The sequence below is a fragment of the Octodon degus genome, unplaced genomic scaffold (genome assembly GCF_000260255.1).
Source record: "Octodon degus isolate 3935 unplaced genomic scaffold, OctDeg1.0 scaffold00170, whole genome shotgun sequence".
Classification (NCBI taxonomy): domain Eukaryota; kingdom Metazoa; phylum Chordata; class Mammalia; order Rodentia; family Octodontidae; genus Octodon; species Octodon degus.
In genome coordinates this window covers 4227042-4254037 of record NW_004524746.1, presented here as the reverse complement: position 1 = coordinate 4254037, position 26996 = coordinate 4227042, and the positions used below count along the sequence as shown (strand labels likewise).

Here is a 26996-nt window from a genome sequence, read left to right as displayed (position 1 = left end):
TTGGGACTGAATAAACTGACACATGGGTGGCACTTCTCATGCCAATAGCTACTTCCTTCCCTGCCCACTCTGCAGCACTGACCTAGGAAGAGCTGGCTCCCAGGCAGAACCCTGCTCAGGTGCTCTACTGCTAATACTGTCCTAGGGAAGTGACCCCTCCCAGAAGTCAGCAACCCCTATTTCTGTGGCCTTGCTTTGTTCTCCCTTAGCGCCCTTCTCTCTTACGCTTTTTACAGCACCTAGGGTTCAGAGTTATAAATAAAAAGATCTCAGACTCAACACAAACTGCTTCCTCCCCAAGCAGGAAGGCTTTTAAGTAATTTGAAGCCTTTTTACAGGTTGTATTTGTATGGCTTATATTTTCACATGTAAACATTATGGAATTTTCTGAGTCTCTTAGACAAAGATAATGATCTCCCTTTATATTACGAATTTCAAGGACATGATTCCTTTTTGAATTAAACTAAGTGGTGTCTCAGCTGTAGCACTGTGGTAGCGTTTCATGTCAGGAGAGTGCCTAGTCCCTGGGGTTGCTTTCACAGCCCCTTCACACTAGCACTTGCACAATACAATACCACCTTAAGTGTTTTTCTGTAGAACCTTTTGTTCCCGGCATATGCTTGAAGTTGGATTGCCTGTTATTGTTTATGCCTACTGTTTATCTGGGATGATAATTATTTTTAGAGGCTGCTCTTAGAAATCTCTGTTGTCCTTGCACATGTGTGACAGGCTTCGTCCCAGCACAGCTAAGCAGCAAGGTGCCTTTGTTCCGCGTGGTAAAGTTCTTTATTGAACATGGGTGGTCTTTCCACTTTCACACCTCAGGGTCTTCAGTTTCTCTACTTTTTTCCTCTTCTGATAGCTCCTGTCTTCTCCTGTTTCATTATTCTCTGACCTAAGTGGAGGGCTAATGAAAGCAAGACTAGCCCTTCTAGGATATTGCCCCGGGGGGTGGCCCTGGCCAGAAACTGGTTTGAGGTGACAGATGACGGTGTATTCTTTGGAGGAAGACGGAGACCAGAGAGCACGCAAAACTCCTGGAGCTTTGCCCTGGGCTCCAGAAGAGTGTGTGCAGGCCTCCAGACCCAGATACACAGCACAGCATGTCACCTCTATGTCTTGATCTTCCTCCATTTTTCTCCACATTCCCCTTCTCTTCTTGTGTCTTTTCTTCTCCCATTCCTTTGCCCCAGCTCGATTTCTATAAGGTTTTACTGTGAATAGTATGGATCATATAAAATTAACAAATCCTTCCACAGGGCTTAACTTAGTTTGTAATAGGAGATAAAAACCCCTGCTTTTTCTTTCAAATTTTTGAGGAATTGAAGATGTCTGCATTGAAGTTACAGTTCTGTCTTTGCTGGCTGTTCAATCGTGGACACTTATACAAAGATTCCTGCCCGGTAATAAGGAGATAGTAGTACTTATTTTAGTGGGTTACATTACATTGATGTGTGAAAAGTACCTTCCATAATCCACACAGAGAGTGGTCATCTCATCTTGGCTGTTGTTCATAGCCTTGTTTTACAAGGTGAGATAGGAAAACGTGCTCTCAGGTTTCCCCCCCTTAGAAACATCCTTGGATTATGAGCCAGCTGCTGGCTGCCTGTGTTCACCTTTACTCCAGTGCTGTGCTTTCTGTAAGCTCCTTCTAACCAGTAATAGGGCACCCAGAGGTCAGTCAGGCAGCTCGGTTCCCAGGAGAGGTGGGCTCCTCTGTTGGGTGACCTGGACTCTATGGCTCCCCTTCCGCCAGCAAGCCTCTCTTGGGACTTGAGTGTTGTTCATTCTCTTCCATTTCCAGGCATCAGATCTATACCATGAGTCCTGCTTTCTGCTGCTTCCTACTCTATTTTTTACGTATGTAATCTTAAAAGTTTAGTAAAATGTGTCAAGTTAACATTCCTTAGATAGCTCAGTGGACTAAAGCACCTGCTTAGGCAGAGTGCAGTGGCTGGATTTGATCCCTGGCTTAACATGTGGGCCCCGCCCCCAGGGTGCGCTGAGACAGAGATTGAGACTGGGCGTGGTGGTGCGAGCCTGTAATCCCAGTGTTTACGAGGCTGAAAACAGGAGAATCACTACGAGTCTGATCTACATAGTGAGACCCTGTAGAACTGTAGTAAGTACATTAAAAAACAAAAAATAAAAACAAAAAAGCACACACATGCCTTAAATGACAAACTGTGCTTTCACTTTGCTTATTGAATGGATGATAAAGACTCTGTGGACCACTGTGAATTGTAAGGTTAGAGGAATTCTTAGACTTAATAAACTTGGTGAATGTGTCAAGGGGACATTCCTAAAAATCCACAGCAATGCCTGAAAAAAAACCAAGCCTTTGAAAATTTCCTATGATGTGGGTCCATTTTGTAAGAGACTTGCAGCATTAGAAAGACCATATACCATGATTATGTGGGCTTCACTGCAGGCATGCAAGAATGTTTCCACATGTGCAAATCAATAAACATAAAGAGCACATAGATAATAAAATCAAGGATAAAAATCATGTGATCATGTCAGCAGAAACAGGAAACACTTTTGTAGAATTCACTATCTTCTTGTGATGAGCTCTCTGAATAAATTAGATATATAAAATATTTCCTTCACATAATAAAGGTTGTAGGACTTAACTCGTAGCCAAGAGCATACTAAATGTTTTCATAATTTTGAATAATTCACCTTCAAAAATCAGAAACAAGACCATGGTGTCCATTTTCATCATTCTTTTTTTAGTATAGTAAAATATTTGAACTTTTAGTCAGACAAATTAGACAAGAAAAAAGAAATGGATATATTGGGGAAAGGATCTCAGTTACCCCTATTTGGAAGAAATATGTTTTTATACTTAGATACCCTGAAGATCTCACTGAATGACTCTTGAAGATGATAAACAAAGTCTTCAAAATAGAGTATACAGAATCCTCTCCTACAGAAATATCAGTAACTTTTCTGTATAACAATAATGAATGAATTCAATGAGAAAAAACTCAAGAGTCCCATTTACATTTAAAGCCTCAAAAGATGTTGAAGAATAAACCTAACTATGCATGTAAAATACTTCTACAATTAATATTACAACACATGAAAGAGACTGAAGATACCGTAACGTGGAAAGCCCCTCAGTTTATGGATTGGGCGAGCGAAGAGTTAAAATGTCCACACTGTGAAGGTCATCTGTAGATCCTGTGCAAGTCAGTGCACTCCCATTAAAATGCCAGTGACATTGTGCAGCCTAAAATTGAGATTGCAACACAAAAGACCTCAAAATAACCAAAGCAGTGCTGAACAAAAACAGCTATTCTGGAGTCACCACAATACCTGATTTCAAATTATGCTATAGAACCCTAGTGACAAAAACTGTATTGTTGTAAAACAGACACACAGACCAGTAGAATCAAAACAAGCAAACCCATGTATAAACAGCTAGATGATTCTTGAGAGTCCCCCAAAATTAGGCTGGAGAAAAGATGGTGTCCTAGAAATGCTGCTGGGAAAGCTGAATGTTCACATATAGAAGAGTAAAACTAGACCCTTTTGGGGCTGCCCAAATAGCTCAGTGGATTAAAGCACCTGCTTAGGCAGACGCAGGGGCTGGGAGTTCAATGCCTGCCATGCCGGCCCCGCCTCTGGGGTACACTAAGACTGCAGTTGAGACTAGGCGTGGTGGTGCATGCCTGTAATCTCAGCACTTGGGAGACTATAAACAGACTGATCACTAAGTGTCCGGTCTACACAGTGAGACCCTGTACATCCTGTCCAAAAAATAAACAAACTAGACCTTTTTGTCTCACTGTGTACAAATATGCACTCAAATTAGATCAAAGACCTTAATGTAAGATTGGAAACTTTGACACTAGTAGAAGATGATGTAGGGGAAATACTTAAAGATACCAGCATAGGCAATAGTTTCCTGAGTCGGGAATTGGGAAACAATGGGAGATATATATTTAAAAGACATAAAACAGCATTCAGAAGAGATGCCTGTGCAACCACGTTTATTGTGGTGCTATTTGCACTAGCCAAAGCTGTGGATACAGCCTAGGTGCTCATCAACAGATGAACGGATGAAGAAAATTTACGTAAATACTATTCACCTGCAAAGAGTGAAGATATGTCATTTACACGGAAATGGATGGATCTATAGGATGTCATGTCACGTCAAATAAGCATGACACAGATAGACAAGTATTGCATGTTTTCTCTCTACATGGAAACAAAACTGAAAACTAAAACCCAAACAAAAAGGTGAGTGTAAACTGAAGGAGGGCTGTTAGGGAAGGGGAAGCAGCAGAGGGACGGGGAGGAGACAGGAGGAGAGAAGAGAGGGGAAGGCAGACGTGATCAAGCATCCTGTCTGCTTGTATGCAAATGTCCAAGGGAAACCCACTGAATTACCTGAAAAGAAGATGCTTGGTCAAAATGCATATGAAAAAAGATTTTCCTGATTTGTGGCCTAAGCAGTTTATAATATTTTATAGAATTCTCCAACGTTAGCACTTCAGTAAACATGAATCAGATACATGCTATGAAAATAGTAGGTGACTAAAATGCTTATGAAGTTAATTGCTGATAGAAAAGCAAATCTCTAATTTTTCTCTAGATAGCTTAGTAAGGAGTTAGCCTCACATTCTCTCTTAGCTTCCAATTGAAAGCTGTAGATGCCAGTTGAAAGATGTAGTGATTATTTGTTAACTTGCTTGGGACTGTGGAAAGCAGGTTTCATGTCCATGCATCAGAATTCTCAGGAGAACATGAAAGCCATTGCAGGATATTTCATAGCACTTTCTTTCTCTTTGTGAAGTCTTCAGAAGGATTACTTTTGTGTGCAAATCCCCAGACCTCCTCCTCCTACTGTCCTTCTCTCCTGGGAGTTGCTTGGAGCTGTTGGTTGCTTTTATGTCAGAAGCTCTTGGGAGCAGAAGTCAGATCCTTGCATTCTCACACAGGTACAAAGTATTAACACAGCTTACTGATGTGGAAATACTTGCTGTAACCTGTGGTGGCCTCAATAAGTGGGCGAAACAGAATGTAATGACAGAAAACCTGGGCCTTGGAGGTTGTGGCCTCTGTCCCGGCAGTGACCCTGTGTGAGGACAGCACGATCTTCTGAGGACACTGCCTTGTTGAGGCTTTGTGCCTTCTTCATGCTGGCTCCTGAGACTGAGAGAGGGCATTGCTTTTGCCAGGGACTCTTATAAAACTACAAATTCTTAGCTATGAGCAAAACGTTGAGCATTCTAATGAAGTCAGTATCAGTGATGGCAAACCTTGAAGAACTTTTGGTGATAGCAGCCAGCCAGCTGCAGCATGGCTGCCATAGGTTCACCACACTGGTATAGAAGGCTCTGTCCTGCAAATGACAGCTCTCTATTCAGTTTTCCCCAAGTACAGCTACTTTCAGCTGGGCATGATGATGTTGGCTTTTCTAGATTGCTTTGAATCCTACGCAGTAATGAGCAGTTTACCACGGTTAACATCGTACCCTTTACTACTGCTTTGTGCCAAGCAAACTTTTTCTCTCTTTGCCTTTCCATGTTGTAAAGCAAAATTTGCTTTAAGGAGAAGATAATCTTAAGAAGTTGTTTGGAGCAATAGCCATTGAGACTGTCTGGATTTTCTTCGTAACTTATTTTCTATCATTTTAAGCTTAAACTAACTTGCTTTTGAAAACTCAAATTAAGGCAGTATAAGGATCATGTTGTTTCCATAAGGCTATTGTTAATGATTTTTTCTCAGTTTCCTCTATAGTTCAGGCTGGCCTTGAATTCACTGTGTAGCCCAACCTGGCTTCAAATTCATAGTGATTTTCCTACCACACTCTCCTGAGTCCTGAAATTATAGGTGTACACAACTACATCTCTAATGTTACTGGTTAAATGATCATGTACTCCAAATTACACAGGTATAGCAAAGGTTTAGTATGTTTTAACCATTTTTATATTCAACACATAAGTGGACTTACAAATGAACTATAAGAAAATGGAAAAAGGATACAAAGCTGCACATACAATTACTGAAAGAAAATGATAAAAGACCCCTCAGAGTTGAAAAGAGTTTATCACAGGTGGCTTCTGCTAGGAGGTGAATGTTGAATTGGCTTCTTTATGTTGAATTTAGGTCACTGGAGTAATGGTCTCTCCACCATCATGTGTAATAAAACCACCTGAAAAATCTGGTGCAGAGCACATTCTTGGGCTTGCTGCTAGGCATGCTCGGTTGGTAGGGGTGGTTTGAATACAGGAATCTGCATTTTAATAAGCGTTGCAATTTTGGTGATTGCCCACCCTAAGAAATTTTGGTAGCGGTTTGCTGCTAATCTTGTTTGTGTAGCATGGAATATATGGAGGAGGGAAGAAATGGGTGATCATTTCAGGAAGAGGGCTTTCATATCTTCACATAACCAGCTTTAGGAGACCGGGGAGATAGTTCTGGGGCTGGGGAGATAGCTCAGCAGAATAAGTGCTTGCCTGGCAAGTCAATCCCTGGTACCGCAAAACAAAACAAAACAAAACAAACAAACAAAAAAAATCCAGCTTTAGTATTGTTGTGGAGTCTCATCTTTCATTATGCTTAAGCCGATTTTCCTCTCAGGTGTTCTTATGAATATGTAAATAATTAGCCTACTTCTTTTGTAAATCGTTGCATCCCTAATTTGGAGAGATTCCAATGTATTCTTCACTTTCATAGCTATATCACAGTCCTTTATTTCAATGTTTTTTTTGCTGATTTTGAACATACATTCTTTTTTATATAGTATGATTTTAAACACCCGATTCTTGGTTTTAGATTGCTGTGTTTGTCCACTGTTGCTTCTAATTGAACTGAACCTAAAGTTTACTTTTGAGATTTACAAACATAGCCATCAAGATTCTCAATGTTTATAAAATATTTACAATGATTTTCTTGGTATTTCAGAGATTTATATTTTGCTTTAGGCTTCAACTTAGTATACTGTCTTACCAGCCTGTAAAGCAATTTTTCTTTCAAAAATTGTTTAATCAGTTGTATGTCCTTTTATTTTTTAGCATAGAGATGAATAACTTTTACTTACTAGATTTGATAGTGCCTTTATCATTTAATGTCTGAATATCTTCAGTACTTTCATTTTAATATGGCTACCTGGAATTTCTAAGGTATGGCAATTCCTTTTGTGTCTTGCATAACAGTATATGTTTCAGAAATTTAACTGTGAAATTCCTGCAGATAAATAGTTGAACTCACTGTGTTTCCTTGCTGCTGGATATTTGCAATTACTCTTGTTTTCTCCTTTGATGTTATTTTAGCCATTGTATTGAATGAGTAATCACACAGTAGTGATGTTCAACCATAATACGACTTCATGCTTTCCTTGCTGTCTCTTCACATGCTTTCAGTGGCGTTCATGACTGTGTGCATGTGTGTAAAACCTTTCTTCTTGGATGGGGTCTCAGGTCAATGCCATAACTTTACCTGACAGGGATGCTGTCATTGTATCAATTTATGATATCAATTTCTCTTGCCTGTAGTTTCTGCAGTCTCAGTTCAATGATTAATAGCCAGCCCTACATCATAGTCAAAGCCCCCAGCTGCATTGAACACTGAAGATTTTTCTCCTTTGCAGGTAAGCCTCCTCCAGGCTTAAGCCAGAAGTGGGAGAGAAGTGCAGTAGTATTTAATGGCTTAGGCTATTTTATTTCTGATCCTGTGATGCTTTGACTAAAGTTGGTATCACAAGAGTTCTGTTTTAATATCCTGTTGCATAGTATCTGTATTCATATCCTGGGTCAGAACCAGCAATATTAAAGCCAGTAAACAGTATCTGAATGGCCACTATGTGACAGCTATTAGGAAGCATGACTTCAATTGGAATTTTTTGTGTCCTGGGGAGATGGTAGAAACCCAGCTAACTTTTAGTTGATTTGGTTTTGCCAAGATTAGAGTATCATGGTGGTGAATAGGTGTAATTTGTAAATAAGTTATAATTCATGTATGTACATAAATAGAAAGAATGTGACATCTGTACAGGGAGGCTAATTAACACTAGAAAGACTAAAAAATGTACCAACGAGGTGGTGGCATTTGAACTAGGTCTGGAGAAAATGATATATTCACCAAGAAGGGTTCAGAGAAGGCACAGAAAGGAGCAGCAAGAGCCGAGACAGGTGTAGGAGAGAGACAGGTAGGTTGGGAGGACTGCATGTAATTTGGTGAGATTTGAAGGGATTGTGCATTGTTGAGGGAAGTAAATTAAAATTCAAAAGTCAAATCATGGATGTCCCTAGGTACTGTGGCTCTGAAGATGGGACTTTATGAAGGTACTACTTGAGCTATAATTTAGCACATCTCCAGCAGATGTAGAGATCTCAGAGCTAGTATGATTGATATTTGAAGAGAATATGGGATCCGTACTGGTTACGCAGCTACCAACCCAAGGACCTGTAAGAAAGATACTATCATCTCAAGCCTTTTTGTTCATTATCTTGTTTCTACTTTATGATAACCTCTTTTCCTCATCCTTAGGATTTGTGGTCGAGAATGCAGAATTTATTTGGCTTGCATTTTATCAGTGGAAAGCAGTGACTGAGAAGCCTTATTTGAAATTTTAAATCCCTCTAAAGCTCTTTGACCTTACCCTTATTATGAGTTATGGGATGATAAAAACTAGAAAAACTATAACAGAGCTTAGAATACAATGATTGTTTTTAACCTCTTTTCATTTTGATATTGTTGTTTTTAGCTTTATGTCTATCTTTTGAACTTTGCTCAGTCTCTTACGCCTTAAGTGAATCCTCTCCACTTGCCATTCTCTTAAACTTAAATATCTGCCTGACCTTTTAAATCACATCCTGGATTTTCGATCCTTTATCTAATGTGATTTTGAGTAAACTTTTGCACACATTATACCTGAGTTCTTGGCCTCAAGCTGGATTACTAGGATGCTTTATAAAGGAAATAAAAGAGAGTTTTCTATTTAATTTGTTAATCAATGTTGTTTTCTATGCTTGTATGTGAATTCCACTCTTCTAAAATGTTTGCTGTCATAATGCAGGTTATGTAATGACATTTTAAATTTCCTATAATACTGAGCATGGCTTCGACTATATCTGCATTATTGGAGATGTTCTTTAAGAAGTAATCTCTTAGAAATAAAATGATTGAAAATATGTCCTTTAGATGGTTCATTTATTGGAAATTAGTTTTTTAGTTAATTGCTATATAAGTTAGGGGTCACTAGAGGAACAGATTTAATATGTATGTAGGACTTATCGGGCAGGTGTGTAATGGTAAGCAGGTCTAGGAGCTCCTCTATGCTGGAGTTGCAAAATATTCAGCCAAAAATCAAAGGTCTAAATGCTCACTACAGAGATTACCAGGCAAGGTTGTACCAGAAATCTCAAAGCTCCGGGCTGGAAGGCTAAAAGTCTGAGCTAAAAGGCTGGAAACTGACATCTGAAGGTGATGAGCTCCTCAGAAAGCAAAAGTGTGACTTCCCTCTTCCATTTTTATTCCAACAAGGCAACAAGCATATATTGGTTGGTGCCACCCCACACCCAAGGATGGCCTTCTGTCTTCAGTAAATCCATTCTGCAGATCCACCCAGCACTTTGCTAGACTGATAAGCCATGCCTTTCTTATTTGACACGACTGTTACCTATCACAATAAAGAATCCTTATTTTCAACATAAATTGAAAGCTATGCCTACCATTATTTTATAAATGAATTCTCATATGAATATGAAATCCCACCCAGTCACACTTGAATCATATTCTGCTTTCCATAGTTCACTTACTCTTGCCTTTGTCATACTTAAACCTCAGGTTATTCTCAAGCTTCTCCCTGGGAAAGGATCATCTAAGGAGTCTGAGCTTTGAGCTTTGAGCTGTGCTGGTGTTCGATCCCGTATTCATCTTGGTGCCTGGTTGCCTGGAAACTGGCTTTCTGCTGCCTTTTCCATGAGCGCCTCTCTGCTGGGCATCCAACTTTCCTATGAGACTCAGTGTTCCGACCTTGATTTCTTCACTTGCCTCTTTGTCAGGCTTCTTTGTGTGGAAGGTGCCCTAGGTGCTTGAGCTTGGCAGTTGGTCTTTCCCTGGATCCTGTTTTGCCTTTGACGTTTTGCCTCCTAATGACCCCCTACTTAACCTTTTCATCTTGCAGACTCATCTTCCATTGTAGATCTTCTCTTAGACTCATGGGCTCTTTGTCACCTCTTTATAAACACTTGCTCTTTTTCTTCTTGCTTTTGTATTCTTATCATTGTGGAGTTTTGAGTTACACCTACCCTAGTGTGTCTTGTCAAACCACTTGATTTTATGGTGAAATTGTCTTTATCAAATGTCACAATCTGGTTTGATAACATAATGTCTCAAGGAACTGGAGTGCTTGCTAGAAAAATGGAAAAGATACTGTTTGTTTTGCATGTAAAAATATACTGTATATCAAAATACCTAAATAATGTATCCATTTATTTCTCTGTCCAAAATATCATATTTTATCATCCTGATGCAATTCATCATATAATTTCAGGTTAGAGTACAGTTGTATATGGCAGGACTTAAATTTAAAGAATTTAAAGTTCTTATATATTTTTATAGTTTAACCAAAAACCTATTGGAAAACCAGGGTTGAAACTGAGACAATAAGTCTCCTCTCCTGCTAATTTTTCATTTGTAGCACTTTCTAGGAAGAATGTTTTCAAAAATAAAACTTAAAAAATATAACTTTGGGAGAAATAACTTCTGATGGTTTGATCCTCAATCATATTAATGAATGCAAACTCATTAATGTGAGTTGACAGTTGATTCAGTCTTTTTGATTCTTTCTTTTCCTCTCTTACCTTTTCTATAGCTAAATAAAGTATAACTTTATTATCAGATTTTTTTCTTCCTATTGCTGGGAAACTACTCTGTATGTCACTAGGCTGGTATAGTTGTTTGTATACTTACAGTCCTTGAGATACAGAGAAATTCCTTGGGTCCTGAGAATAGAAGTAGTTTTCAACTGTGGGAATTATTACAACCTATATCAGCAAATAAAGTAACAAAAAAATTGTAATAGTGATGAAGTAGTGTGAGATCTATTTTAAAACATGCACATTTAAAATCAGTCATGATCTTAAATCAGTTCTATTCAATTCCAAGATGACTAATGCTTCTTTTTTGTAAAATAGTCATTTATAATAGTTTCTATTTAAAATCATATGTTATACATATATGTATATATAAACAAATACCATGTCCTATCTATAGCATATGTAAAAAATAAGCTTAGTAAAGTAACATTTCAGTATATATGCACTTGTTTGCAATTTCTTTGGAAGATAAAATTTAGAAGCTTGTGTGCATGTTTATCTAAAATCAAAGATGCTAGTCACTAATGCAGATTTTTATGACTGCATTCTAGTGGTAATGTGAATTGAGTCAGTCTTCCCATTAAGGGTAAAAGAAACCCATAAAACTTCACGAACATGTGGAAATTAGATAACATCCTTCTGAAAAACCAATGGGGCATAGATGAAATTAAAGAAGAAATTAAACCATATATACAGTGAAATAAAAAAAAAGAAGTACAATATACCAGAACCTGAGGGGCACAATGAAAGCAGTCCTAAGAGGGAAATTTATTTCAGTGAATTCTCATATCAGGAAAACCGAATGAGCATAAATAAGCAAACTAATTCTTCTAGAAAAAGAAGAGCAAGTCAAGCCCAAAGGCCAAAGAAGGAAGGAAATTGTGACGATCAGAGCAGAACCTAAAGATCAGTCTTGATACAACTGAAACTAAGAAAACATTGCAAAAAACTGATGAATCTTTAAGTTGATTCTATGATCTCTAGCCAGCCTTATCAATAAAAGGAAAGAAAAAACTCAAATTCATGCAATGAGGAATGAAAAGGGTGAAATTACTATAGTTCCTGTGGAAGTTCAAAAGATCATCAACAGCTACTGTTGTAGATTGCCATTCTTCAAGGTGAACAATACAGTGGGAGACATAATTTATAAGATGATTTTATAATGAATCACCTGAAGAATCACATAGGAAGAATTGGCAAATCAGTCCATACATCTGTCCAAAGAATCCAGCTGAGGGCCTGGGTTCCACAATAGTTTCCTGGATAAAAGTCAGTACCTCAAAATCAATAACATTCCTGTAGACAAACTCACTGAGAGAAATTAGGGAAAGCACATCCTTCACAATAGCATCCCCAAAAATGAAATACTTAAGAAATCAATCTAAAAAGGGATGTAAAACATCAACACATTGAAATTGCAATACTCTGAAAAATGAGATTGAATAGGCTGTCAGAAAATGGAAAGCTATCCTTTGGTCATGCATGTGAAGAACCAACATAGAGAAAATGGCATAATCCCAAAACTGCTGTCCAGATTTAATGCAATAACAATCCAAGTATCATTAGCATACCCCACAGAACTAGAAACAACATGCTCCAAATGCATTTGAAAACAGAAGAGACCTAGAATAGCAAAGGTAGTCCTGGGCAACAAAGATAAGGCAGGAGGTAACATCACAGTCCATGACCTGAACTTATATTACAAAGTTGTGATAAAATCGTATTGGAAAAAAACAGACTTGAGGATCAGCGGAACAGATTAGAAGATGCAGTCACAAATGTAAACACATTCAGCCATCTTATCTTTCACAAAGGAGCCAAATTTTTTCACTGGAAGAAATATAACTTCTTTAATAAATGGTGCTGGAAAGTCTGACTTTCCACATGCTAGAGATTAAAACTAGACCCATGGCTGTCACCATGGAGTAAACTAAAGTCAAAATGGACCAAAGATCTAAATGTTAAAACAGAAATACTAAATCTATTGCAGTACAAAGTAGGTAGAAATCTTGAAGACATAGGGGTAGGCAGAGAGTTCATGAACAAATCCAAATTGCATGGGAAGTATTTCAATGAATCCACATCTTTTATCTCATTTTATTAAAAAGCTTTTTCACATCAAAATTAATTGCCAATGGAGTGAAAAGAAAACACAGAATGTGAAGAAATATTAGCCAACTGATCCTCAGAAGGATTTCTATCCAGAACTTATAATTAACTGAAAAAAGATAAGTCCCCTCCCCTGCAAATTCAAAGCCCCAATCCAAAAATGGGCATCTGAGATGAATATGCTCTTCTCGAATTAAGAAATACAAATGGAAAATAAACATATGAAAAAATGTTCAACATCATAGGCCATTTGAAAAATGCAAGTTAAAACAATACTGAGATTCTATCTCACCCCAGAAAGAATCAAGAAATTAACCAATAACAAATACTGATAGGGTGGTTCAGCCACTGTGAAAATCAATGTGGAGATTCCATAGAAAAAGCTAGGTTTGGAGGTCCCATTTGACCCATCTATTCCCCTTCTGGGTATTTTCCCAAAAGAATTGAAAACATCATACTACAGCAATATATGTATATTCATGTTCATAGCAGCATGATTTGTAGTAGCAAAATCTTGGAAGTGACCCAAATGCCCATCAAGTGAGGAATGGATGAAAAGATATGGTATTTTTATGCAATGGAGTATTATTCAGCTATAAAGAAGCTTTTAGGTAAATGGATGCAACTTGAGACTATACTCATAAATGAAATAAATAAGCTCTGTATAGGTAAACATTGTATTGTCTTCCTAGTGTAAGAAACTGAAAGACAAAGATCCAAAATGTACAATAGATATTGTGGAAGAGGAAGAAACTGCTCGAAAGGAAAGAAAAACTAGAATGAGTGAAAGGAGAAAAGGAGGAAGGATATATACATGTGAATATGCAAGATAGCTAAAATAAATATACTAATTTCTGTTCATTAAAAAGAGCCTTTTGTGCTTATGATGTTTGACTAATCTTTCCTATATCTTGTAATCTGAACAACTATTTCAAAGATAACAATGCACAATATATTAACTATTGGTAATCTATTATATTGTTTTGATACTCAATTATATTTTTTCCTATTAAAAAGTGAGTCTTCCTGTGATTTACACAGAATCGTGTTTCTAAAAAAATTGTGCATATGTTAAAACACTGGAAATAAATTTATGTAAATGGAGTTAGTGCTAGACTCAAATCGTGTTCTTCCTTGTGTGTGGATATTTTGTGTGATGTTTGAAACCTAGGCCTTGTCTAACATCACTGCCTCTTGCTCAGTTCATGGTGACTGTTCACCACCTCACTGGGGTCATGAGCTGCAGAATGCCATCCAGTGAGCGAGGGATGCTACCTGCCCTGAGCTCCTCTGCTCTGGTCAGGCTGCTGCGAGTGCTCACCTGTGAAGGCATTATACTCAAGCAGGAGAGAAAAGAGCCTTGCTTTATTCACCACCACTTGTTACTGGTTTTAGTTATTGGGTGCTAAATCCTTGTGGTTTCTAGGAGAGCATTCCTTAAATTGGATGACACTAAAGTTCTGTGAGTCACGCTAGTCTATTTTTGTATCCTAAACATGTGTTCTTTAAAATGATAGTGTTTGTGATAGAAATGTTGCACTGAACTTTCGCCTTTAATATTTGAGCCTAAAGTCTACATAAGATAGATTGTTTTCTGCATGGGAAAGATTTATCATTATATAGCTTCTAAGGCATAGGTAACTACATGACCTCTGTAATCACACATGGTATTTCACAGTGGGTTTTTGCTATGAGAAGACATATTACAGTATATACACTGAACACTAAATGAAGCCAGAATACTAGAGTATAAGCTTCACTTGTGCTGATTCATAGCTGAGTCTTAAGAGAAGTTTCTTTTAACTCTTCAAACTGTATTTCTTCAGCTCTTCTCTTGGCTTCTCATATTTGAACTCATTTGCTATTTCATTCTTTGGCTCTCTTAACTTCATTTTCAAACTGCTATTGCATTTAAACACAGGTCTTTTCTACTTCTAACTCTCTTCAAGGTTGAATCTGAGATTCAGATGTATTATAGTTTGTATTTTAGATTGGTGTCCTCCTTCATCTACCCTAGCCCGTGACCATTCATAATCTTTCCTTCATTCTGCCCAGTATGTACTCAGCAGATGAAGTTTGGCTAAGCATGTCTTAGTCACGATTCTCTTAGCTGTGAGTAGTAAAACGTACTCGAGTGAGCTCAGGAATAAAAAGGGATTTATTAAAGGGGAATTTTCTCATGGTACTGGAGCACAGGCTAAACAGCCAAGCCTCATGAGGGTCTTGACTCAGAAACTCTTAGGAACAAAGGCAGTTAGGCTTCACTTTCTTCTGTGAAGATGAACAGGCTCTCTCCTCTTTCTTTTTCTAGCTATTTTTGCACTGGTTCTGAAGGCTAGTGTGCTCTGTTTCTGCATGAATATGATTATTAGACAGTGTGTTATTACTTGGGCTACGAGCACATGACTTAGAATGAATTAACCAAAGTTTCTATGAGCGAAAGAAACTCATTAGCCAAGATTGGGTCAGATGTGTGAGAGGCCAGGTCAGAGCCACATGTATAGAAGAGTTGTTTTTGATTGAAACAGGGATAGTCTCAGCCTGATAGTTTAAAATGCTAAAATGCAGTCAGTGTGAGAAATGAGTGAGTGGTTGTTTCCTCTGTCTTGTATTTAAATGCATGAATGGAGAACCAGAGAAAGACTTTCATTCTGAACCCACACTTTTTTTTTTTTATACTAAAAACTCCTTAAGAGTCAAGAAAAAGACTGTCTCAAGAGCTTTGGGTGTGTGGCCCAAGTCTGATTCTTTTTAAAAAAAATTATAGTTCTTCCAATGATTATAATGTGTACCCTAGGTTGGAGATAAATATGTAATCCTTTCTTGCTATTATGCTGCTCCACTCTGCAGTCTATGTCATGTTATGGTAGATTTTTAACTAACTTATATATCTAAACATATGCTGGTTTTATGGGAAAGACCTTATTCATTTGTTGAATACTGTGTACCTAGGACCCAAGGATTCACAAGTGCTTGATGGAAGGACCTGACTTGGAAGACCCTAATGTGCTAAGGATAAATATAAACAGACACACATAGGTGTTTTCATGTAGAGGTGATGTGGAAGGATACAAAGAAAGGAGCAGGGTTTTACTTTTTATTTTTTGTTTTTAAGAAATGAAGGGCTGTGTGGAGGAGGTTGAAGATTAAGTGGAATAAATGCAAAGCCAGGCAGCTGCATAAAGGTATCAGGACCAGGTGGGTTTATGGTGATTCCTACCTTTTGGGGTTGAATCACTGAATAGATGATAGAGGGTTTCCTCAAGACAGGGAATGCAGGACATGGATGCATTGTGCCGGGCACCTTAATTCAGTGTCCTGCTTGCTTTTTTCTCCTTGCAGAGACAAAATACCTGGCACCCAACTCAGCGGACTAAAGCACTTGCTCAGGGAGACATAGGGGCCAGGGTTCGATCCCTGGCCTGCTGTGCTGGCCCTGCCACCAGGGCATGCTGAGATGGTGACTGAGACTGGACGTGGTGGCATGCGCCTGTAATCCCAGTGCTTGGGAGGCTGAACACAGGAGGATCACTATGAGTCCAGTCTACATAGTGAGACTCTGTAGACCCTGTACTGAATACATTTAAAAAAAAAAAAAAGTTAAAGGGGAAAAGGTTTATTTAGCTCACACTTTGTAGAGGTTTCAGTCCATCATCAGCAGGCTCCAAAGCAGGGTGACATGGCACAGGGACAATTTCAAGGCAGCAGAAGACAGTGAAAGCAACAATTGCAATGAGGGCAAAAACGGGTTCTCGAGAGCAAGCGTCCTTTCCCCCCTGTGTTGTAAGCAGCCCCTGCACCAGGGTGAGTGTGGCATTCCTGCCACCTCCATGCCTGCCTCTGGCACAGGATGAGGATGTCTGTAATTGAGTCTCCTGGGCCCTGCTGAGTCCCTTAGTTAAACTGTAAACGTCTCAAGTTGATACAACGTATCAATCATTACAATTGCTCTGGAGGTTCTGGCCTAATTGAGTCTTATCCTTTAGAAAGGGTCAGAATTCTGATAATGTCATAGGCAGAGATTTTGGTCAAGATTAAAAAAGATTTGTTAAAATCTATTTTTTAAAATAGGATCCTAACCAATTAGTTGGAAGAGGCAGTGCCCTGTGTCTGAACCAGTTTACATGGACGTTAGATAGCCTTGAACATCTTCACTGCGGGCTAGCAGACACTAAGTCCATCTCAGTTTTCATCCTGTTGCGAATGTCCGTTGTCCTTTCATTCTGCAGTAGTGACGTGAGCCTCATGAGCTTATCATTTCAGTGCCATTTTGATAGTTTTTTTTTTATTACTGTGCTGATATGTGTAGAATTCAGTTGTGCAGCTCTCTCTTGTTCCTTCATCTTTGTATTTCGTTCAAGATAGATTTCTCTTATGTATGTATGGTAGAAAGGAAAACTGTGGGAGCCAGTAGAGACTTCTGTCTGGCTTTTGATTGAAAATGTAGGTTAGCAGCGCTCAGAGAGGGTTGCTCCTTTAATGAGGGTTTTGTTTTTCCAAGCTAGATGTCCTTGGCTCTTTCTGAGTATCCACACAATCTCTTAAGTACCTTAATCATAGGAGATTAAGGCACATTTTCCCCTTGGGCCTTCTTCCTAGTCAAATATAGCAGTTGTGTTTTGATTTCTACCCCTGATTATATAGTTCCATTTTAAAAACACTTCCCTGGTATCGTGGTTCCTGAAAGGCTTAGCAGCCCCCTTAACTTATTTCCTTTCATTGTCTTTAGAACAGAATCATGATTGTTCTTACCCTGGGTGTTGCCTGGCTGCTTATTAGATGGTGTGGGCAAATGGTTCCCTTTCCTTCTCATTTGCTTTCTCCTCTTTCACCCCTTCTAGTCATATATTTTGGCATTCTCATTTTTAAATTTTATATAGCATATACTTTTTTAACACAATAAACTTTCTACTTACATCCGTACATTATTCACATACTATTTTTTAAAATATACTTTAGGGAAGGGTCTACAGGGTGTTTAGGATCTCACTACTAAATCGGATTCAGTGACCCGCTTGTTTACAACTTCCCATGAGCTGGGATTACAGGAGTGCACCACCACGCCCAGTCTCAATGGCTGTCACAGCATACTCCAGGGGTGGGGCCTGCACGGCAGGCCTGGGGATCGAAACCCCTGCCCCTGTGCCTGCTTGCAGGCACTTTCATCTGCTGGGCTATTTGGACGGCCCTTTTTGTTCACATACTTGTACCTTTAACATATTAACGTGTCCTTTTTTTTCATATATGTATCTATAAGCACTTTCTACACTTTATAATAGTGAGCTGAATAGCTGTTTCTTTATTGTCATGTGCTTGGTTACTTAGATTATTTAATGTTTGCTTTTTTTTTCAACTGAAATATTCATTTAGCTTAAAGAGGAATAGGGACGGCCTCGTATTATCAAGACTAGATTTCAGGGCAGAACCTAATGAGAGCAAATCTCAAAGCTGAATGGGAGGCTATAAACATAGATATAAGTGGACTTACCCTGTGGCCCAAGCTTTCTTTAATTTGTTTCTCTGGCCTCACCTCCATCAGGAGACTGACCTGCCTGTATGGATTCCTACTCTGTATTTTGGTTGGGTTTGGCCCATGCAGAACCCAGCAGAAGTGCACAGCAGGGAGGAAGGAGAAGTTTGAAGCACTTGCTCTGGCCCTCTCCTGATGAAGGATCCTGGAAATTACCTCCCAGTAATGCAGTCGGCTGCGGGAACTGTTCTGGAGATTTCAGTAACTGATCCTTACCTCTTCCTTTCCAGCCTAGAGGGGAAATAGCCCCGCTATGGCTAGCCCAGGCCCCCACAAGTTTCCCAGTGGCCACTCAACACACACCCCTTGGAAAGCACCCTTTTGAACATAAATTCTCCATATTATACCATTTCTAGTGCCCCATCCCTTTTCTTTTTAGACATTGGATGTCATACTTGCTTGATTTGAATGAGGTGTTTCGGATACTTAGTAAGAATAAGGTTCTTAAGTATGCTACTAAATTTGGATCATTTTGATTTGTGCCAGAGTCAGTTATTCTCATTTTTCAGAATGATTTTGGAAAGAATAACTGAAAATTGAAGTTAGCTTTCCCTTTGTCTAAAGAAATGATGTCTAAGGTGTTCCTACCTACCTCCAGCACCATAATCAAATTTCTGGAACTTTCCCTTTTCAGCCTTGTGTTTTCTATATTGAAGCAGAACTGGAGGAAAATGCATATTCCTACAGAAACCTAAGATTCAGTTTTTTTCTGCTTCTTTTCTGATAAATTGAATTTAAAAGTTATTTATTGCATCTGTATTATATTTTATACTACAGGGTGAGATTTAAAGTTCTCTATGATGGTATGCTATCTAGTTATTTATTAACAATTCATCTCAATCCTTTGGCTTAGTGATACCTAATTTATCATATATTGTCAGATACTTAGATCTCTTCTGGGACTTCTACTTTTTGTATCAGTCAGCTTTTCTAATTTTATGGTAGCATTCTGGGGCTTTAATGACTTCTGGGTAATAAATGAGTCAAGTTAGGCTAAAATATTTCGTCTCTGCTTTTTTTCAGATGAAGTTTTAATTTCTTAATGACTTCCTACTGATAGTTTGATATTCCAGAAAATATAGGAATTAACTAAAAGAAAATTAACACTTTGGTAGTATGTAACATTTTGATAATACATTCTTTATCTTTATAGTTGCTATTTCCTACCTTGAGTTATTTCCAGTGTTATAATACTGTTAATTCTGTTCAGTTATATAAATTTTGCCTTTGTTGTAGCATTTTAAAAATTTTGTTGGTTTTGCAGACTTTCTTGTGTTAATTTTCACCCAGTTGCTAATGTAAAACTATGATTGTTATTATGTTTACAGTTTCTCTAGTAAACATTGTTATAGATTGCTATAGATATTAACTATATCTGAAAAATAATAGTTGTTCATAGTATTTATACTCTGATGTCTGTTTTATAACACTACGTTAAAAATTTCTCATGGAATGTTAATGATGACTGTGAGCTTCTTTTTGGAACTGGTATATTTAAAAGAAGTTCTTTAGTTTTCCTTGATCCATCATGTTTTGGGTCTTTGTTTAGACTGATATGTTTTATTATGTTTATCAAATTCATACAGTCTATATTTTTAAAGTTTTGATTTTTTAAGCTGTTTTGATTCAGAAGAAATGGAAAAAGTGTTTTATGATTTTTCAGATAACAGATATAGTAATGAAGCTCTTTTGTTAGTTAGAGACCGCCCTATTAGGCTTTCTTTCTTGTTTTAATATTTATTTATTTATTTGGTTCAGGGTTTCACTTTTGAGCTCAGACTCATAGTGATCCACCTGTCTCAGCCTTCCCAGTGCTGGGATTACAGGAATGTGCTGCCATGTCCAGTTTTGGTGGCCCACGTGATACACTTGGGGTTCTGGGACTGGCACAATGTGCAGTACTGGGGATCGAACCTGTGTCCTTGAGCTTGCTAGGCAGGCACTGCCAAGCTAGCTCCCCAGCCCTCTATGAGGCTTTTTAGTGTGTGGTTTGTGACTTGCGTTAGGTAACTTTTTGATGAGAGTTGGTGTACTAGTATTCAGCCTTCATATTTGCTCTATGTCTGTGGGAGTTGTTTACCAGTGTCTCTCTTAAGGTTTGTGTAACTTGGGCACCTGAACCCATTCTCTGTTTTCTGGGACACAGTGACACAGACGGGATGGTGCAGAAACCCAAAAGGGCTCGGGGGTTGATAGTGGGTCTACTCTTATTTCCTTTAAGCACCGTCATTCTTATCAGGACTCCTTTGTAGAACACCTTGGTGGGTGTTATGTGCAATGTACAAGATCATCTTTTGTTTACTTTATCCAGGATAAAAAAGGGAAGTTCTGTTTAATCCTTGCCTTATTGTTACTTTTAGCCAGTGGTGGCGGACCTATGGCATGCATGCAGCAGCTGGCTTTTTGTTAGTACTGAAAACCCTAAGAAGTCTGCCCTCCCTTTAAGTCAGTTTAAACCCTGTGGCTGAAGAGCTGTATGGTGAGGGTCATAGTGTAATGCACAAGGCCAGCATATGTTTAGTGTATATCTACATATACCCGTGATAGATGCGTTTACTCTTTTGGCTGATGAAGTATAATAATCTTTAAAAAAGCAACTAGAAAGCCAAACATAACTAAATTCAAATATTAACAAATTGGATGTCATTTTTATGAACTGTTTGAGGCTTTTAATCATCTTCACATACAAACAGAAAAATAGAATTCCATTATATGTGAATATATTAGGAAGTAAAAAAGAAATGGGGGGAGAATAGAAGGAAAAAAGTGGGAACAAGGGTTTTGTAAATAAGGAGGGGCAGGATGGTTGAAGGGAGGGAGGGAAATGGCAAAAAAGAAGACTCAGGATGTAGCACGTAGGGCGGGGCACGCCCCTCAGCAGCAGAAGCACCTGCTTGGTAAGTGCAAGGTCCTGAGTTCAGTGGTACAAAAAACAAAACAGATGCATCATGTAGAAATACAAATTCCCTAGGATGAAGCACTGTGCATATCAGAAGTGTACCAATAAAATGAATTAAAAAATATAAAGTTCATTAACGTATAGTATTTACTACTGAAATATGTATAGTGAAAGGTACAGTTGTTAGAGTAGTTAAGAAACTGGAGGCACCAAGAAATGACTACTTTTTGTAATTCCATGTACAACTAAGCATCTAAATTTTAATTGATTTTTACCTTGATTTCTTGTTTTGCTAAAATAGAAACCAAAGATAATTGCATTCTAACATTTGAAAGAGTTATTCTTTTAATAATAATTGAAGAGTTATGAAAATAATAGTTAATTATTTTCCTATAAGATTACAACAAAAATTCTTAGATAAATAATCAATGGAGTATGAGGGCAGTCTGGCTGCAACGTGTCACGCCCTTGATCGGCAGGGTTGCTTCCACTGATCTGGCTGGCCGGGTGGCCATCCATGTGAGTCCTCCCTCAACCATCCATGGGAGTCTTCCGGAAGCTGTGTGCTCGGTAGACGAGGACGACAACCCTGGACAGAGTAGGACCGTTCCTCCATCAAGGGTTTATGATTAGCTGCGCTACCCTGTTAGAATCTCCAAACAAGCTCGCAAGGTCCATAAGTAATCAGTGTTTACCTACATGTAGAAAATGCTCCCCGATGTTTACCATGTCACAGAACACTTAAGAGAGCTGGTACTTACTTGCATAACACCATCGGTTAGGTGAGAAGGCTGTCTTCTCATCTGAGATCAGCACTACTAGGGGATTCCTGTGACACTGTCCCACATCTGTCCTGGATGCTGTGTCCTGACTCCACTGCTGAGTTTATTATAGAGCTAGCCAGCACAAGTGACACAAGGTCATCAACACTATTAAACACAGAGAACCTGCAGGAATAGCTTCCTGCATTGAATTATATTCTTTGGTGTATAAGGATGCTGCCCGGGTGTTTTTTCACTTTTCTGCAAAACTCCTGAGTGGTTTACTGTTTACTGAACATAAATGCTAATGTCCTGACCATGTCTGCGCCACCTGTGTCATCAGGCTTCGTGGCATGCCTGTAGTTGCTTAGCTGCATTTCCGCCTCAGCGGTAGCCTCCTAGCGCTTTCTCACGTTCTCCAGGCATGCCGTTCCTCATGCCCAGCCCTTCCACCTGCCTAGAATGCTTTTGCCCGGAGGGTTGTGTGGCTTCACTGCTTCACTTCTACACAGGCCTGCCTGCCTGCGTCATTCTGTATGACACCAGCCATGACCACGGAGAGAATCTGATTTGCTGATTTTTCTCATTGCCTGTACGATACCAAGTTGTCTACTGAAGGAATCTGGGTCTGTGCTGGTCTTTTGTGGAAATAATTTGAGTGTCTTTACCACCAAATCCATGGCATTTTTGTGCCCCTTTGGAGCATGGCATACTCCCCTGATTCTTGCTTGTCTCTGCTAAACTTTTTAATTGTAGTCCACCCTCAATTTTTTTTTTAAGGTATCAGTGGATTTTTTTTTTCTCGTACACTTTGCATCTCTTCAGTTCTCTGTTCAGAATAACTTATCAAAGGTTTTCATTTATAGTTATTCTTTGTTTTGCCTTTCTATTCTAATGGTCTTCTCTGCTCCTACGGAGTTAGCCCCTATCCCGACTCTTCCAGCCTATTTTGGTTTTTATTTAAGAACTTCCTAAAAAGTTTAAAGTTTACTTTAACAAGTCCTACTTCTTAACTTACTCTCTGGTTTCTTGATGTCTTTTTTTCCATAACAGCTGAATTTTTAAGATCCAGCTCAAACTGGATATGGCGGAACTGTCCATAATCCCAGTACTTGTCAGCCCTAGGCAAGAGAATCACTGTGGGTTTAGGACCAGCCTGGACTGCATAGCAAGACCTTGTCTCAACAAAACAAAACAAAGTAAAACATGAAAAGCTCAGTTCAAACTATTTCTCACCTAAAATCTTTCCACAGCACCCCAATATGATGAAACACTTGAATTCTTATGTCAGTTTCTAATAAAGGAATTTATCAACTTAATTAAGGATTTTACTGTTAACATTCAAACTGCAATTTAAAACCTTGTATAGTTCTTGAAGTAAATTTTTAAAAGGTACTGTCTTTGGATACAAGTTGAACTTTGAGAAATTGAAATATAATTTTCCCATTACGTAAGAATCTCTTGTTATTTAATCGTTGTTATTTAATCATTTCCTTTTTTTCAATTTTAGTATTTAAATTTAAAACATGGTATATGTAAATTCCTTAATTATTTTCTAATTGATTCTCTATAACATTTTAATTTTAGTGTAGTGGAAAATAGTCCATGTCATTAGTGCCAAAAATAATACAAACAACCTGATAACCATTTTCACCTATTGAATTAGCAAAGGCTTTCAATTTTATAATGGGCTGTCGTGTTGATGTTACAGTTTTATCTCATACAATCAGTACAAACACAAATGAGAATGATACAGACAGAATTAAGGCTGGCAGAGAATACAAAAATATTAGTAGGTGTAGATGTTGGGCAAATAAGCCTGTCTCTTTATGTCCTTAGATTGTTTCCTACATTTTAAAATAGGACAGAACTGTGAAAATACCAGGTTGCCCTTCTGCATTCAAAGAGGAGGTATGTAGTCACAGACTGTGGAGGGAAAAAAGTGAGGAGAACATATTTTATTATCTTTATGCTGTCCTTTAACGAAGCCAGCAGCCCCACATTCTCAGTATCAGAATTGCTTTATTTCATGGGAAGGAGGATCTCGGCAGTGCTTGCGTGGGTCTCGTTCTTTCCTAGCAGTTTCCATATTGCGCTGTGATTTCTTGGATGTCACAATTTTGCCAAGCAGGATTTTTTTTTTTTTTTTACTTCAGTTCATATTTGTATAGCAGCATTTAAACATTTCTTGATTTTTTTAGATGTTACCTTTAGATGGCAAAACCAGAACAACAGTGTGACTGTCCCCTCCCGTGGAGATGCGGGGGGTCTCTGGCAGCAGAGGCAGAGACCTATTTATGTTCCACCGGCGCTTAATGAGAATAGAAGAGTAGACGCAGGGATAAACGCCCTCCTGTCTCCAGATAACTTCTGGACAGGGATGGTTGCATGCAATTAATTTACAGGTAAATGAGTTTTGACAATAAATACACTACCAATTTTTCTTAACAGTTGATGGAAACAGGGCTGCTGACCAGACCAGATTTCATGCCTTCTACAGTTTTGTGGCTATTGTACCTGGAGATATATATATAATTTTGACAGTTTTTATATTTGTCTATCTTCAGTTTATTTTTAACATTCTATTTTCTATTTCTAATGTTCTATTTTCTTAAAAACTGTAATGTGGAAATCTGTGATTTTTTCCAAATCAGCATGCTTTTAAGAAGTAACTCGCTGATAGTTTTAAGGGAATTGTATTATATGTTTGCATGTTGTTCTCCATGGTGAGACTAGAATTCCATTAAAAGCAGAATTGATTCTTTTCATCTGTGTTTCTTAACAGACCTGACACTACTCACTAAATATGTTTTAATGATTTTGGAGTGAATAAAATATGTGCATGTGTACAATCACACCTATACACATGAAGGGAGAGTATCTTATAACAAATCTGTTATATTTATTTTTTTGGAAAAATATGACAATTCCCATAGGTTTCCTTTTACATATTGAATAATTTTTCTTTCTATATTTATATGTCCTTTTTACAAAATATATTTGGTACAGGGCCTCACTCCGCAGCTTGGACTCATAGTGACCCTTCTGTCTGTCACCACGTCCAATCTCAGTGGCTGGCTCAGCGCCACTGAAGGGACCAAACCAGGATCCTTCTACTTGCCAAGCAAGTGCTTAGACTGTCAAGCTATCACCCTGGCTCCGGATTTTTTACTTTAAAATTGAAATAGGAAGATGAAACTCTATTGATAGCACTGGTTGCTTTTAAAGGCTAGAGTGTGTCTCCTTTTTTGTAGTGCAAATGACATTTCTGCTTTATTATGGGAGAACTCACAAAGCTCCAGTAAGGACACATGGTTTGGTTGCTTAAGGTAAGGAATTAAAGTTCTTAATGACTGAAGTGTTACTTAGTAGTATAACATTAGACTTGGTTTTTCTTTTGCAAGATGAAAAACTGAGTAATAACAATCCCAGTTGACCATATTCATGAGGAATGAAGAAAAAGAGAAAGGTATCTTTCTCCTAGGTCATTGAGCTTTTCATCATAGAGATTCTAAAAAGAAACAAGCCATATTATGCAAACATCATGTATTGTACGTATGTAATAATAAGAGAAAAATAAAGATGAAAGATAAATAGCCTAATAATAGGGCTCCAAACTTTCATTTGTCCATTAAAAAACAACATTGTGATATACTTTTCTGGTTTCCAATTAAACCATCACAATCTTTTTTTTTTTTTTTTTTTTTTTGTGGAGCTGGGGATTGAACTCAGGCCCTTGTGCTTGCCGGGTAAGCACTTATTCTACTGAGCTATCTCCCCAGCCCCCGATTGCTTTCTTTTAATGGTGACATTTTGTAACTGTTTGTTTGAATTTCATGATTTCGTAATAGGAATTTACAAATGGGTTATCTGAACATGAAATGGTTTATTTTTTATTTTTTAAATGGTTTTTTAAACATTAAATAAAAAGAGATTATTTACAAGGAGATAGCTATTAGTCTTAGAACTGTCTTTAACCTTTTATGTTCTATATACTTCTTACAATCTTTCTGTTTTTAGAATATTGCAAAAAATCTTGAAGACCCGTGTTATGGTGTGTGTCTAGTTGTCTCCCCAAGGCCTCCTGCAGTCATGGGATGGCTTCTGAGTTTGTGATTGATTATTGTGAGTGTGGATGCTGCACCTGCCCTGCAGCAGGTAATTTGCATTACAATGTAAGGAGAGGAGAGGGGCTAGCTGGCTGCCTGGGCTGCTGCCACTCCCTTTGCTCTGTGCTGTTTGCCACCCACCATGAAAGGATGCTCTTTGCCATGTGCCATTCTGTCTTAGAGCCAGCTGGGTATGGCCTGAGACAGAGCTCCAGTAACTGTGAGCTAAATAAACTTTTCCTTCCTTCATTCTGGGTGTCAGAAATTTGTTCCAGCAATGAGAGAAAAGTAACTTGAGACAGAATTTGGTACCAGACAAGTGAGGTTGTTGCTGTGGCTAAAGCTGACCATATAGATTACAAGCTTTTTTGAATAGTTTATGGGGAGAGATGGGAAAGGTTCAGAGATGTCGCATACAAGCAAAGTGCTGAAACAGCTTCAGCTGTTCCATGTGGGAGATTCTGGTCAGAGCTCTGAAGACCAGAAGGCTGATAGAAATGCTGCCTGTAAAGACCAGGCTGGGGAGGTTTCTGCTGGGAAGAAGGACTGCATTGTTGTTGGACTCAAGATGATGTATGTTATGGGTTGGCAGAAATTTTGCCTGCATTTTGCTTGTGTCTAGACATTTTGCCTGAGACTGAGATTAAGCGTGGTGGAGTGATTAATCTTTCAAAAGGTATGTCAAAGCAGTCGAATATTGAAGGAGGGGCTTTTAGTCAGATTTATGCTGAGAATCAACAGCAAAGAGCCCAG

At 38.4% G+C, this 26996-nt stretch overlaps 1 protein-coding gene across 1 annotated transcript in view; it reads left to right on the top strand.

The window, feature by feature from the left end:
- The window catches only part of Cadps2 (calcium dependent secretion activator 2), a 575996-nt gene that overhangs the window by 28063 nt on the left and 520937 nt on the right, over positions 1–26996 (top strand). The window lies entirely within an intron of this gene.